The sequence below is a fragment of the Struthio camelus genome, chromosome 5, assembly GCF_040807025.1.
Source record: "Struthio camelus isolate bStrCam1 chromosome 5, bStrCam1.hap1, whole genome shotgun sequence".
Lineage (NCBI taxonomy): Eukaryota > Metazoa > Chordata > Aves > Struthioniformes > Struthionidae > Struthio > Struthio camelus.
Window position 1 is genome coordinate 36588352 of NC_090946.1, and position 15747 is coordinate 36604098.

The 15747-nt window shown below is 36.3% G+C and overlaps 1 protein-coding gene across 12 annotated transcripts in view; it reads right to left on the reverse strand.

Annotated features, from left to right (window-relative positions):
• LRRC4C (leucine rich repeat containing 4C) overlaps window positions 1–15747 on the reverse strand; it is a 551925-nt gene that overhangs the window by 415077 nt on the left and 121101 nt on the right. Inside the window, exon 1 of one of the 12 annotated variants that reach the window (XM_068945544.1) lies at window positions 6695–6747. The exons of the other annotated variants lie outside the window; for them this stretch is intronic. The gene's annotated coding sequence lies outside the window, so the exon portion shown is untranslated. Of the gene's footprint in view, window positions 1–6694; window positions 6748–15747 lie in introns of those variants that run through there. 12 annotated transcript variants of the gene reach the window in all.

Below are 15747 nucleotides of genomic sequence, written 5' to 3' on the forward strand. Positions count from 1 at the left end.
CAAGCCACTAAAGACCTTTCTTTGCCTTTATTATTTCCCATACACACACCATACACGCACACACACACACTCTGCTTTTTGAGCTCACATGATTTCTGCTCAATTCTAAAGCTCATGAACAGAGAAAATGGCTTTAAATTTTAAACCAATCTTAACTCATCCAGAAATATATGCTAAGAATTTAAAACAATAGGTCTGTAACCTTACTGGTGACATTCATCTCACCATAAGACCAGAATACATCAGGATTTACTACTTTCAAAGACTTCTCAAATTCATAATTTTAAGTTAACTTCAATATTTAGCTTCATTTTTAATGCAATTCAATACTGATGTTACTGCTATTATTTACAGAAAAACAAGAAAAAAGCTAACTCTGCTCTAGTCATAATCCACAGAAGTGGAACATGGACTTGTGTACCAGTTTCCTTACCAAGGCACGAATTCTTTTTGGGTACCATTTTCTCACTACAGTGAGACTTGAAGCCTTTTAGGCAGCCATTCATGCACTCTGATTAAGTGCAAGTACCTTTTTTTTTTTTTTTTTTTTTTTAAAGTAGATATACCTATGTTCCTATAACCAAGTGGGCACACAGATCTACATGCATATATGCATTCAAACACATAATATAATGAAAACCATTCTGCATTACAGATGCATACAAAGAAAATAGCATCTTTTTCACATATGGGAGAAGGCAGACAAAAACAAGGATTAACCAGGCAGAAATCAAAGCAACAGCCATGATTAAAATGCAGGTATCCCATGCTTTCAGCAGTCCAGTAAATTTATTAATTTGCCAGTGCTGCTCATACTTCTGAGCTTTTTTTTTTTCTTCTTTCCCTGTGACTAGAGGCCACATCTTGCAGCCAGTTTCACAGATGGCAACGATTTGGGCCACTAGCTTAAAGTCCTAGTGGCAGCAGCTGCAGCCTTCTCTAGGCATCTATATACTTAGCAAGGGAATTTCCATCAAAAAAAAAAAATCATGGAATCAATTGAGTAAGCACCTCAAAAAGCACATCTTAGTATGTTTCCAGGGGAAGGCGAATTTGTGGATAAAATCTGTGACCGTTTTAGAAAAATCCGCCAAACTTTTTTTTTTTTTTGGCAGTGTTTTCCATAGCTACTTTGGCAAAGAAAACTCTACAAGGGAAAAAAACTAGGAATAAGTGTTTATAAGATGAACAGAGGCAGCTCCAGATCACACAGGTCATAAGAAATTAATCCAAAGAAAAACTGAAAATGTTGTATTCGTCTCAATTTTAATTAGTCATCTTTTAATATGTTTCTATTGATTTGGCCTTTCAGCTTACTTATGTGATTTTAAATGTTTTCAATTCAATGTTAACAGAAATACGGAAATGTATATGGTACTTTCAACTTTCACACCGTTATCCACCCAAAGGGCCTACTACCCCTTTCGCGTGGTCTCACATGGCAACCTAACTGTATTGCAGCAACAGCTGGAGCTCTTGCTCAATCACACCATTATAGTGCCACCTATTGCTCTTGAAGTATATTACATTTAAAAGTCAAAAAACGGCTGCAAGTTTACAACATGCTTCTGTATTTTAACAGGAAAAAAAGCACAAGAATAAAAAGCATTTAAATAGCATCATATAGTAGCAGGGGGTCTCTTTTTGCACAGTATTTACCAGGAGAGATCCCTCAGTGAACTGTAGTAAACCCCAATACGTCCATTTTTATTTGTACCTCTTATGAGGTTAAAACATTACTCCATTACATTCAGAAACATGATTTTTGAAGCGATAAAGTATTTATGGGAACTCAGTTCTGTTCTGAAAGAGAACCAAACAGTGCTATTTAAAAACGCAACAACTATGATATTGAGCATTTGAAATCTAAGCTTTTTAAATATTAAAAAAATAAGCTTATTGCAAAACTATGCTGACTGTTTTACTCTTTCATTGCAAAACATACCAATTCCTGGCCTATTGTTTTTTCCTTTTCTTCTTATGTTCCTGCTTTTTTTTTTTTTTAAACTATTGTATATTACATAACAAAATGAAAAGAGAGGCCAGAAAAAAACAAAACTGCAGCAGTGGAAAAAGGAACAAAAACACCCCAAAAGCTGTATGTTATTTGATGTTCTTTTTCATTAAGAGAAAATCCAGGGAAAATTAGAGCAAAACAAAGTGCTATCTGTTCAGTTTATACATTGTACCTCAAAATACCTCTCTCCCAAGCATTACTGTGGGCCATAACAACAACTGAAATCAGTCCAAACTGTGCAGAGGCACCGACTAGTAATTAAATAAGGATGAGAAAAACTATCCTCTGATTTCCATTATTTTGATACTTAACAGCCTAAAGATGACTTACCTTTTTCCTCAGAGTACTGCTTACATCTGGAGGCAGACCACCAGGCAAGGCTTCTTAATGTTACTAACGACCCAAAGAGATGAAAGGGGAACCTTTAAAATATGTGACATAGACCTGCTGAAAGGACTCTGAGAAAGAAGTCTCAAAATAATTGATCAATGCATCCAATTTTTCTAGACTATCTCAGTACTGTGAATAACAATGTAATAACACCCAGGTAAGGAGTGGGTAGAAGCAAATCCATACCAAAAAAACCAAACAAACAAAAAAAAAAACCCCACCACCACACACAGAGCTTATATGGGGCAGAGTACAGGTGTCCTCCCAGGAGCCATGTTTGCTCACGCAACCAGGCACAGGGAAGTCACTGAAACCTATCACAAGTAACATTTTGCTTTAGTATTTGCACAAATAATTACATAATTACTATGCAACTTTACTTAGGTGCTAGGAACACTATCCTGACACAGCCTTCAAAATAAAGCATTCTGCAGACAAGTACCATCCACCTCCCATATATACCTTGTACTTAATATATTCAAGACTATCCAAATAAATCTGATATTAAAAAAAAAACAATCTGCTGGATGACTCAACAAGCTGGGGGAAGGCAGAGTTCTGAGTCACAGGGAAAATTCAACATTGCGCAGGCAGATTTTCTGTTTTATTAACTAGAAGTGCGTAGGATTTAATGATCTGAATGAACCCTGTCTTCATGAAATGAACTGAAATGTCTTTCTAAAGTGAGAACGTACACATATCTGTCAAAAGGTAATCATGACAGTACGTGTACTGCATATACACGTGTAGGCGTAGGTTGCCTGTATTCTGACAATTAACCAAAGAACTCCAAAGCTATAAACATGGATTTGTGGGGGGGAAGAACCAGCTGTGCACTCACATTTCCTCAATACACTGAATCAGAAGGATTAACAAGAAGATAGTGTGCAAAAGAAAAGGTTATTTTTCTAAAAAACGAATAACAGTTTGGGGTGAGGGGTTGTTGTGAGTGCATGCATAACAAGATATCATCACTTCAGCAGCACTAAACTGAAATGGTTATAGGGAAAGATTTTTGGTTTCACTACAAAGTTCAACAATTCAAACTAAATTTAAATAAGTGATGCTATATTCTTCAATAATAATTCCATTGATCTCACTGGAATTGAGAAATCTTGTAGTCAAGGACCAGAATTATCCTTGTATGCTACACAAGAAGTTAACAACATGCCAGTTTATTTCTGGATTGAACAAGTACAGAGGAGCAAGTCTACACTTATTAAAAAAAAAAAGCTTCTTTTGTAAGACAAAGAGTCTTTCTTTCAGAGAATCATAACACAAATTAAGAGCTTTGATTTTTTAAACAATTATATCACTCCAGTAAAAATTACAGTTCTAAAGCTGAATTTGATGCCAAATTCATGATTTATTAATGCTAACATCAAAAAGGACTACTGCAGCTTCCTCATCAAATCTTAATGATAAACTGCACCTCTTGGCCAAAATTATTTGTCTAGTATAAAAGCTATTCTCAACACAAACACAGCAAGAATACTGCAATTTAAGATGAAAAAATTGGGGAGGAGGAAAGATAGGTGGAGGGGAGAACAGCACCCAGTGCCTACCCTAAGAAAGTCTTCCAGTTAAGATGCTGGATTTGATCTCAGAAAAACTTATTTCCTACCTATGATTTTTCAACATCTTTAACATGTACTCTGGGGTCTGGTCCTCAACTGCAAAGTGGAAACAATAATACTTCTATGATTCTCAGTGATATTACAGAGATAAGTCTGTACACATTTATCAGGTTTATATATTAGTTTGATAGGCCATATAATTACTAAACCTAGAGAGCATTTTACTAGAGGAGTTCACTCTAGCCCCACCAGTAACACGTTTCTTTCTGGAATAAGCGGTCAAAAGTAGAACAGGATTTTCCAATACAGTCATAACTTTCTCTGGCTGTACAGCGCACCAGAAAAATGATACTACTTTCAGCAGATTACAGCCTAGCACCATCCAAAAGAATCCTTCAGTTCTACTGACAAGGAGAAAAAGAAAATATAGAACTAAAGATTAAAATTTTGCACTTAATTACAGGGTAATTGCAGCAGTGACTGAGGGTAAGCAACCACAATAAAGACTGCATTGGTTGGAACAAAGCTCCTTATATTTTCCAGGTTGCGTAAGAGGCTAATTTTGGCTCTATTACCTTCAATTATAATACAGTCTACCAGAGTCTGTTGCTACTTGACATTTACCTAAAATGCCAATGATATCTGACCTCAGTGAAATCCATAAGGAAGAAAACGTCTCATTTGACTGTGAATGACAACATTAAGGATGCAAGAAAAAGCAGTAAAGAAGAGGTTATGTTAAAATATGTGACTAAAGATTAGTTACGTTACAGTAATGTCATGTCACTTGAAATGTCAAAGGAAAATATAAAAATCAATAGAAGTCAAGAGATGGGTATGAAAAATGATTGAAGGCCTGGAAAGACTCATGAAGATAAAATGAAGAAACATGGTTGAAAAAGAGAGCATCTCTTCCAGGTAGATGATTAATAATGGGTAGTTACATTAGCATCCTTCCTCCTTCCCCAAATCACCATTGCACTGGCAGTAGATCCATTCCACACTGATTAGGGCATCCTTTCTATAAGGATAGCCACACTACCCCAAACACCCTCACCACCCTGGCTCAAGCTGTGCCAACAGGGGCAGTTATGGTAAATAAATTAGTACAGGAGTGGGATAGGGCAGCACACAAAGGCGTGTCCTTCTACTACTTTATGAGAGTTGAAATATGAGTGCATGTGCACATGCACGTGTGACAGGTTTAGATGGCATAATTTTCTTTCTTAGTGAAGAAAGATATAACCGAAATCATGGTTCAACCTCACTACCATCTTGCAGTGTTCCTTTTTTAAATGATGAGCACTGAACAAATAGTAATAAGAAAATCTAATTTTCTTCTCAGGTTAACAAATTCAGTAAGGATAGGCACTCTTTTTTAAGGCATAAGCTATTAATTTTGTGGGAGAAGTATGATAGTCTTGGTTTTTGTTTTTTTTGTTTTTTTTTGTTTTTTTTTTTGTCTTTGCACCTCAACAGAGAAGCCCTTTGTGAGCAAAGCTTCAGTGAAGCTTCTCTGAAGAATAAACTCATTCCTTCATGCTCAACAGGCAGTACTTTCATCACATACTGCAAGCCAGCAAGTGAATAGCTCTGATAAGAATCTATCAGGCAGCAGGTTGCCAAGCAAGGCACTATATGCTATGCTACAGCATTGCTTATGGCTTGCTCTAAGGCATGTTTTCAACACAAAAAGCTAAGCATTTCTCTGGATGAGATTGGTTTACAAAAAACAAAATGGAAAAACAATAAAGGCAAAACAAAGGATGAAGGAGAGCAATTATTACTATGTGAGAAATGATGACTCAGATTAGCCTGCTGATGAATGACAAAAGCTTGATAGCTGAACTCATTGTGTCTTCAGTTTGTTTACTGAATTCATAACAGTTCAGGGGCTGTTCAGCTCCAATCAATTTGTTATGAAATAAATTAAATATTTGTTTTAAATCAATGCAACTTTTAAGCTAATTCTAACAGCTTTCTGGTATACTAGGGGGAAAAAAAGGTGAAAATCCCTCTACTGCTAATAAAGCTAACTCTAAAGTTAGAAATACACAAATACTGAAAAAAACATATTTTAAAGTGTCACTGAATTCCACTGTTTCAGTCTACATGAGACATTGGGATATGTGAGAAGTTTACACAAACATCAGCAAACACAAGTGTAATCAAGATGAGCAAATACATTTTAAGTACAGGACCAAGCATGAGTTGCCAAAGACCAGACTGCCAATGGAAGGGTCCAGTTCTACCGAAATGCTTTTGAAAAGCCTTGTAAGGATATCTCTGACAGTTTCATGAAGATACAAGGTAGTACTCAGTTAGACATTCATTCTTTTTGCTAGCTCTTGCCATGCCAAGACACATCAACAACCTACCTGACACAAATTCCTTGAGTACAGTGAGACCTGCAACAGATGCTGAAAGGAAGCTGTAAACCCCCAAAGCATGCCAAATCAAGTAATAACATACCACAGAATACTGATTTTCTCCAGATCCCAGATCTTCTGAGTAAAAGAATTGAAAATGCCTGACAATTTATGCTTGCTAGCCAAGGAAACAGTCCTAAAACTCAGTTTATATACTCATAACTTCCTAATGATTTCAGAGAAACAGGAGCCAATTATATCCACCAAGGATCTGTCCTACAGACAAAGCTTTAGCTTCTATTTTATGAAAAGCTGCTACAACAGCAACTCTCAAAGCTTACCACGCTAAAGAACAGCGGCCCTGGAACTGAACACTTCAGCAGCTGCAAATAAGTTCACCTGAAATATATGAAGGATTAAGAATTACTTCCTTTTTCCCACTTTTCTCAACACTAATGAAAAATTAATTCATAGCTCTCTTCCTGAAAGAATGAATAATCAAAGCTAAAGCATCTGTCAGGACTAATAATTCACCCCAAAATGTCCCCTCAATATAACCATTAGTCAAGTTCTTAATGCGAGTATGTTTGCATAAAAAAATAGCACCCCATAACAACTACAGTTTTCATGAAGGCTCCACACATCACAGTGAAGAAAAGAAGCTGGCATGAAGGCAGTGGTAGTAACACTTGCTATACCGTTCTGTCACTGTTGAGTTCCACCAGCTGTAAAACCTACCTCACCTTGAACCTCTTCATCAGTTCAACAACAACGGGAAGAGTTATACTGAGAAACACTCAACTTAAAGGTCCCATTTTCTGCTGACTGCTATTTACTTGTTTTGGCTTTCATGAAATCGAGATTGTTCAAATGAGCAGAATCTGAACATGTAAGTAGGAGTTCAAAAAAAGCAACCCATCTCTTGCCTCTGCTCACAAAGAGCTGTTTTTGGTTGGTTTTTTTTCCCCCCCCTGTGCTTCTTCCCCTGCGTTCATAAAGCAAAATACGTTTTGAAGGATCTTTCATGTTGTTATTGTTGTGAGATATCATTGCCCTACCTTTATCTGCTGTTGAAAGGAAAGCATACTTAGTTTTGGTTATAAGGCTACTGCTTTGTCTGTCTTCCTCCGATTAGTATATATCACACAATACGTATCAATGTGCTAGTGGTTTGTGCCCAAGAAACTAATAGTGCTTTAAAAGTATTCATTAGATTTTATGCTACCCTGGAGAAGAATTTCACATTTCACAGATGGAGGAATCAAGAATGAATGATGGAGTTACTTGTCCAAAATAATTTAGTGGCAAATTCAAGAACAGAACCCAAGTCTTCTACAATATTTATAAGGGCATACACTTCAATATCAACAGCTCATATCAACAGCTAGTCCCCTTCTGCAACTTCTTCCAGTTTAATGAATCTTTCTGATCAAGTCTGCTACTAAGATGTCCCATTATTGATAAAATGGATTATTTCTTCTGTACTAATGCCCTGCAATTGTGATCTAAAATGACAGTACTCCACAAACAGTCAGCGATTTGGATTGCCTGCCATCTGTTCATTCCTGTACAATTTCAAAGGAAAAAAATCATTAACTAAGCTAAATGAACAATTTTGTGATTTGAACTTCGTAGGTCATTTATCTGTGAAGAGTTAAGATAATTTGGCTGTAGTAACACCCACATTTTTATTATCCTCTGCAGAATATAAGAAATGTTTGTTTTCCATACAGAACTTCAAATTCTGAGAAGTAAAGGGACTTTTCTAGATGCTCAGTTATCTGCAGTTCCAACAGATTTCACTGACTGGTCAGCATCTTTTGACTTTTCAGAAGGATAAAAATATCAGCATCAAATCAAGTAATCATCTGGCAAATCAATGATCTATTTGTTAAACTGTAATGAGGTCATTGCTACATATTTTTCAGAATGTCAACTGCCCACTTATGTATTCCTTTATTATCCAATTATGGGATAGTTTGTTCTTACTGTAGTTACTCTCAGGAGAGGCTTAAGAACAAGGGGTCAAACTGTAAGTATTGGTACGCGATTTGGTATTCTATTCTTCTAATCATGCTCCATGAGTTACAGAAAAGAGTTACAGAAAACTTTTGCAAATGTAAGAAATAAGAGAATAAATGCTTGAAAAAGATTGGGGGGGTGGTTGTTTGTATTTTTTAAGAATATTGCTTCTGAGTGGTGTTCATACAGAGACGGTATAACGTATTGAGTCTGACTTCATACTTAGTGGGAGCTCTGAAATATAATGCTATAACTAGAGAGCAATAACTTCTATATTTTCCTGGAACCTATAACCATTAGAGGGCAACGATCCTAATGGGAAAAGGTAAAGAAAGTTTTACATGTTTTGATATTTTTCAATCCACTTTTAAACTGGAGATATAGGAGTGGTACTTACACAGAAACAACTACAATCTGAAAAGCAGTTACTAACAAAACGAACTTCAGAAATAGTCCAGTCTTTGGAAAAGGCTTATGTGGCATTCTGTACTATTTCTTTAGAATAAACTATTTTTTAGATCAAAGTCTCTGGAAAAAAAAAATAGTAACACTGAAGAGAGATTCTAGTACTAACATTTTGATTTACCTAAAGGAAATTAAGATACAGGAAAGTCATAAAACAATGACTTAATATGCAGTTGAGCAATACACCACCATTTAAGATATTTAAGTTTGCTCCGTTTCAAATTTAGCCCCAGAAATTAAATGAGTCAATAATTTGACAGAGCCATAGAGAAACTTACTGAATATGTCAAAAACAGAGGAAGATGTTAGATAAGTTAAAGTATTTGAAGGTGTGATCAAATCAAGAAATTCAGCAGAATTTCTAAGATATTTGAGGAATTTACATTTTTAAATAAGTTTGTAAGTTTTTAATTTTCATAGTCAGGCCTAGTTAACATTGAACTTAATTTTTTTCACATTCACCTGTGTGAAGCTGTGCTTTTAGTATCTGAAAGTCAGTATGTTGCTTAGTGACTTTGGATTCTGATCTTAGCTTAGCTATTTTGAGAAAGGCGACTGCTTAAGAAACACCATGGAAACTGATTCTATGATTGGCATTTTAGTACAGTAAGGCCTAAGCATGTCACAGAGTAAATGACTTGTCTCTCATATAGCATTCTGAAACAGCCCTAGCAATCAGGCACAGAGTTTAATCACGCTTTCCAGAAATTGAAATTCAGAGATACTTAGCCTTGGTGGCTAGATTCAGAACTAAATCTGTTTACAAAATCAGAGATTAAATAGATACAAATCATTCTGCAAATTAATTAGCAATTAAGGTAAAATTGAAAGGGTGTCTAGGCAGCTTTATCTTTCTATCAGTTACTGAAATAAGAGATCTTGCTCCACAATGTTTCTTTGCTTTCCTTTTATCATAGAAGCCCTAGCCTAGGAGCTAGCTGCTCCAATTAATTCTCTTTCTGCTTTATTATCATCGCCTGACATCTTTGACCCATAAAAAAACATTCATCACTATAAATTGCAAAATGATGCAAAATGAAGCAATGATCCATTTCCAGCTTGATAAACAGAATGGCTGGAAGAAATAACGATGGTCAGACTGCAGTTCAAATGCCCAAGTGTCTGCAGTGATCAGAGGAGTGTGCTATTTCTGTTAACTGAACTAGCCATCCTCCTCCTTTGGGAAACTAGGGATGAACACTCAGGAGTGTTTTGGATTCAGCTATGAAATGCAAAATAGCAAGATAATGAAGTTGCTACTTCATCCCACTGTTCATAACATACTTTTATTGCCTCCTTGCTTTTTAGAGAAACTGGACAAATGCACAAGTACATTATTTCAGTGTTTCGTTACTTTTAATTATTTATAAAGTTAAAAGCAGTTGTCAGAATTCATACTTCTAACTAGAGAAAAGCAGTGGAAGTTCCTTTCTTAAGAAAAAGGAAACATATTCAAACATGCATTCAAATTCTTACAGATCCCCCTGAAAGAAAAGTACAAAGTATTGTGGCAAAACTCCTTATTCTTCTTACACCGTATTTCTCTTTATTGTGTTACTGTAGCCTCAGTGTTAGGAGTAAGAGGGGCTTATGAGCTTTCCCTCAACCTCATCTATTTGGTTTTTCTTCAGTCACTCTCTCAGACTAGCAACCAGATCCATTTATAAATCAGAAACAAACTATTCCAAATACTCTTCTACTATTATGTAGCTGTTGCCATTGTAATTAAAGTATAAAGATAAAAGCACCCTATAAATATTATAGCAGGCAACGAGGGGGAACTGTGCAATAGGGATTCACTTTCTATACATTTTCAGGATTATCTTCTCTATACTTGTTCCAGTTCTAATTAAGCCTTCTGCTCAAAACTGCTGCACCCTCATTATTCTTCTTCTGTCCAAGCCTTCTAAGGAGAACAGTTCACTTAAACGTAGCCCATTCATCTCAGGCGTGAACATAAAAGGTTTTGTTTGGTTGTGGTGGGATTTTTTTTTTTTTTGGGGGGGGGGGGGCGCACGGGGGAAGGCACATGCATGAGGGTGTGCATGTGTTTGCTTTCAGTCTTACAGCTATGGTGTGCCATTTCCAAATGCCCTCCCAACTCCAAAAGAATAGCAAGAATCTTCCTTTCCCAGAAAGTCAATATTTACTTGGGGTTGCCTCGCTTTGTTTTGTTTTTAAACATGAGCAGCACTGGACTATAAATGTATAAAGCTATGAGGTACTATGCCCTCATATTTCTGTCATTTGCATCTTTTATCTGCATTCGTTTAATTTTACTCTAGTTTTAGCATTTTCATTAATTTGCAATGAACATAAAAGCTCTTGCCAAGTAAACAGTACTTTGGCAACTCAACAGCCAATTTGATCCTATGAATTCCTTCTCATCAACCAAATAGTTTTTGCTTATCTAAGTAGCTTTTGGCTTTAATACGCTGTGGGTTTTTTCTCTCCATTCAGCTTGGGGGGCAACACCACATCCATTATCACCTGTGATGTGTCTGATTAGAGCACAGAACTCTCTTGGAATCCAAGTGTGGCTGTAGAGAATGAACAGAGACACTTCCAAAGGAAGTTTTGAATGCCTTATTACTGCCGTCTATCCAAAATACCTCTCTCAGGGAACCATTCTGCGTGAAGGCGGTCACAGGGGAATTGCACTAACGAAATGAGAAATTTATTGTCTGTAAACCTAGAGAGGTATGTACATGCTTTTGTGTTTGTTTTTAGCATTAGGCAATATGCCAGGGAATTTATTTGTGAAGGACACACCACAACCCATCCTTTCCTTTGACAAAGTTCAAATATTACATTCCGTATCAGTTAATGGCATGTTAGGCAGGCTAATGGTGTGACTAGCTTTCCAGAATGAGGTTTAAAAGACTACCAGGTGATGCAAACAGGATTTCCAATCTTGACCATGGACCACATACATGGCCAGTGTTGTGAGCACTCTACTTAGTAGAGGATTTCAGGGTATGATTCATTAGCCTTTGACAAATGACACTAACATGTAGGCTGAAGGGCATCCTTTTGAAAAAAGAGACCGAGGAATTTTGTGAAGAGAGTTTTCTCTCTGGATTTAGTATTCTTTTCCAGTGCTCTTTCATGAGGTCGAGGCCATCACATAATAATATAAATACATAGTAAGTTTTTCCTAATCTTAACTCATGAAAGACAAGGTATGAGAATATAAGACAAAGTATGGAGTACAGTATTCACCTAAACTCACTTCAGAAAGCGTTTGTTCCATCTAGGTGGAGATCGTAGCTTTTGCTTAAGTTACTTCTAAATTAAGGACAGCTTTCACATGCGCACACACACACACACCGGAACCTCTTAATAACCAAGGATTCTCAGGATGGTCCGATTTGAATTTTATGAAGGAAAAACTGTTATGAATAGTTCAAGCAAAACATGCAATTATTTTTTGAGATAAATGTAAAGGATAAGAAAAACTAAGGAAACACAAGTTTAAGGATTGTAAGCATTAAAAAAAAACCAAAACTGTTTCACATACAGTTTTTACAGGGTGATTGTTTACTTTTTCTTTTTTTAATGTTGATGAAGTGCTAGCAATCAAGAATGACTTTCACTAGAAAACATGGCAGAGGCCATGGCAAGGACAAACTTTCCCTTTGAGCTGCTCTGGAAGCATGTCTCAGTGCTTTCCTTAAAGAATTTATTTTCTTAAAAATTTTAATTAAAATTTAAAAATCAATTTAGAATTTCCAAAAAATTCTTTAAAATATTAATCCTTTAGAGTCAAGTTTTGGGGAACTAGTCAAACTCTATTCCTCACACGTTCCTCTCAGATGAATGCTGAGAAAATTCTAGTTATCTATATAGGAATGGAACCCAAAACCTTGAAGTGTTCAAAGCTATCAACCATTTTTGTTATTTTTTCAGTGCTGGGTACCTTCTGAAAGCCTCCGTTAGAAAAGGTTCCACTACCCCAACAACTATTTACTTTTCTTAAAAGTCAAAGGAAAAACCTCAAAAACGTTCATCTAAATTGGCAGTTGTTTGCCCCACCCTCACCAATGCCAAAGGTCCCCAGTAGATATTTAGATATGTCACATAAAAGGAAAAAAGAGAAAGGTATTGTTTCAGCATATATGAAACCTTTTTTTTTCTACAATATATATTTTGAAATAGATTTAAAGTCAAGCCTGCCTTCTGGCAGGGCCTGTTCTAGTTCTTAAAGACACTACAATTACTAAAGAATATCTGATGATGTCTGAGAGATGAATGAGGGGCTTTAAACCAATTCATAACATGAAAATACATTCCTTGCTAGCAATTTCAGCAGCAAGCCCAAGCATTTTATTATTATTGCTTTGGGGGATAGGTCGCTTCCCAGATCAGCACAAAACATCTCACTGTGACATATATAAAGAACATTTTCCAGCTATGCTTCAGAATAAGCTTTTCCTACTCAAAGCTTAGAGTGACGTTTCCACCCTCATCATCCTCAGCTTGGCAGCCGATTAAGACATTTCTGTCTTTAATTCTGCATTGTTGTATTTTTAGATTGTGATTCCACATGAGAACTTCTCATTCTCCTTTTATATTCTTCTATGCGCTCCTTCAGCAAGCTGACATTCACCTCACCAGTGCTCACTAGGATTTTCACAGATGCTTTATGTATAAAAAAAAACTATAGTCATTGCCTAGCTCTCTACTTCAAACTTGTCTTCTCTCTGAAATGAAATCTCAGCCTGCCAGTCCACTGGAAGGAAGTATGATACACAATATAAGTTCAACACAACCAAAACAGAGCTTCTAATTAACTTTCCCAAGCATTATCCTGAGTCTTTACTCCTATTTCCTCATAATATCAGATCTATCTTCAAAGCTTGAGGAAGACATGAAGACGATAAGTCTGCTACACAGAGAAGAGACCACCTGTGTGTCATGTAATCAGTAGCATATGCTCAATGTCCTTTACTCAATGTTGTCTTCTCTCTTACCACCACATGGCTCGCATGCTGTGAAGAGGTTGTCTCCCCAATTTAGTTGATCGATTCTATTATGCTCTTCATCCTTTTGGATGGAGTACTGTGCATAAGTGTTGCCTATATCACTTCATTATTGAGCTTAAAACTCTTCTTTAAAATTCCTCTCTAGTTATCTATTAATTTCTTTTGTATTAAAAAACTGCATTGATAACAGGTGACTGTGTGTTGATATCACATCTTACAGCCCAACCAGGACCCATATTTTCTTTGAACTTTAGCCAAAACACATAATCTGTACTCTAAGATTTTAGGGTAAGAATAAACTGATTTTGTCTGTACTTTCAGAGAGTCTCGTTTAAGGGTCATTGCTCATGACAGAGATACCCGCATTTTATGGCAATAATGATTTCTAATAAAATAATAGTCCCAGAATGATATTTTTTAAGGTGATCCTCTTTGATAATTATGAGCTTGTTCAAGATGGATCTCTCCAAAAGAGAAAAGCAAATTTAAAAGCTATGATATAATATGAAATGGTATGCTTTCATTAGATCTGAGTCACAGAATGAAAGCCTCACCATTCCTGCATTATCAAATTCTTGAATTCTTAGTTTCTTTAGACATATAAGGAAGACACATTTAATAATAAAGATTAACATTTTAAAGAGATGATTATTAAAGATTTCCTATACCCCAAAAATGACTCTGTCGTTATTTTGTCTGTAATATAAAGAGAGATCAGATTCTACATATTTTATGTTGAGTTTCACTTTAATTTTGTTAAAAATTTCTCCCCTTTGAGGATCACCTTGCCTTTAACTTTCCTCAGGTAAGAGCTGTACTGAACTAGCCAACATCAATTAAATTTTTATGAAAGCCAGTAAGCACAGAAATAAACAAACACTAACCAAGCCATGCAAACAGCCTATCAACATAGCTTCAGCTTTTAACCAAAATGGAGAAGTAGCTGAAATACTGCTATAATCTTTTAGACTTTGTCATTTCCTCAATTCCTAAAGGCATATAAGCTTCATGATTAGTTTAAAAAACACAGCTCTGACCCAGATCCAAAGGAGTTTATGTTAACCTACCTTTATAGGTGGGGGCGCGGCGGGAGGAGCAGAGATTGTCTCTCATAACATGAAGTACCATTTGCAGCTATCCATCTTTCATAAACTCCTGTCCTACATAATCAGGTAGGAAAGTCAATCTGATAGGTAACCTGCACTTACAATCCCTCAATAAATGTGATATTATAGGATTTAAAACCAAGTAGCAGCTAAAATCAGATATAAATGGGGTTTTATCAGTTTGAGAAATATCAATAACATTTACCATTATCTGAAATCTACTTTTTCTATCTCCTTCCCACAGCAGATGTTTTGTTCATGTTCATTATTTATAGTCTAGAGATGCTACATTGCACTTTAATTGCTGGCTTAGCCCCCACCACTCCAAAACACTAAACCCTCTTTTTCTTCCTGCCAAAACAAGCAAAATGCAAGGGTCAGATCTAAATTCTGTACTTGCTTTGAGTGGTACTTTGTTCCTCAGATAGTTTCATTTATTACTCTAGGAGGACAGAATTTATTACTTGTAAGTAAAGGTTCTTAATTTTGCATTCAATTGTGATATTCTCGAAGGATAGGCAAGAGCAATGGAAAAAATGGCAAACTAACAAAGGCTCAAGAAAGACACTGAACTCTGTTGCCCTGCTTACCAGGTGGCTTAGGCCCCATTTAATCCTGCTCCAATCTTGCACTCTAAGGGAAGGGCCAGATCCTCCGCACCCTTCTCTGAGGAGAGGCAGCTCAGCCAGTGAGCCTGGTTCGCTTCACCAGAGCCTCCACCACCTGCCCCTGTTGCTTTCTCAGCTCTGCTAGCAAATCCTGGGAAAAGTACATCCTACGATTACTGCTAGGATGAAAGACAACGATATCATCCTC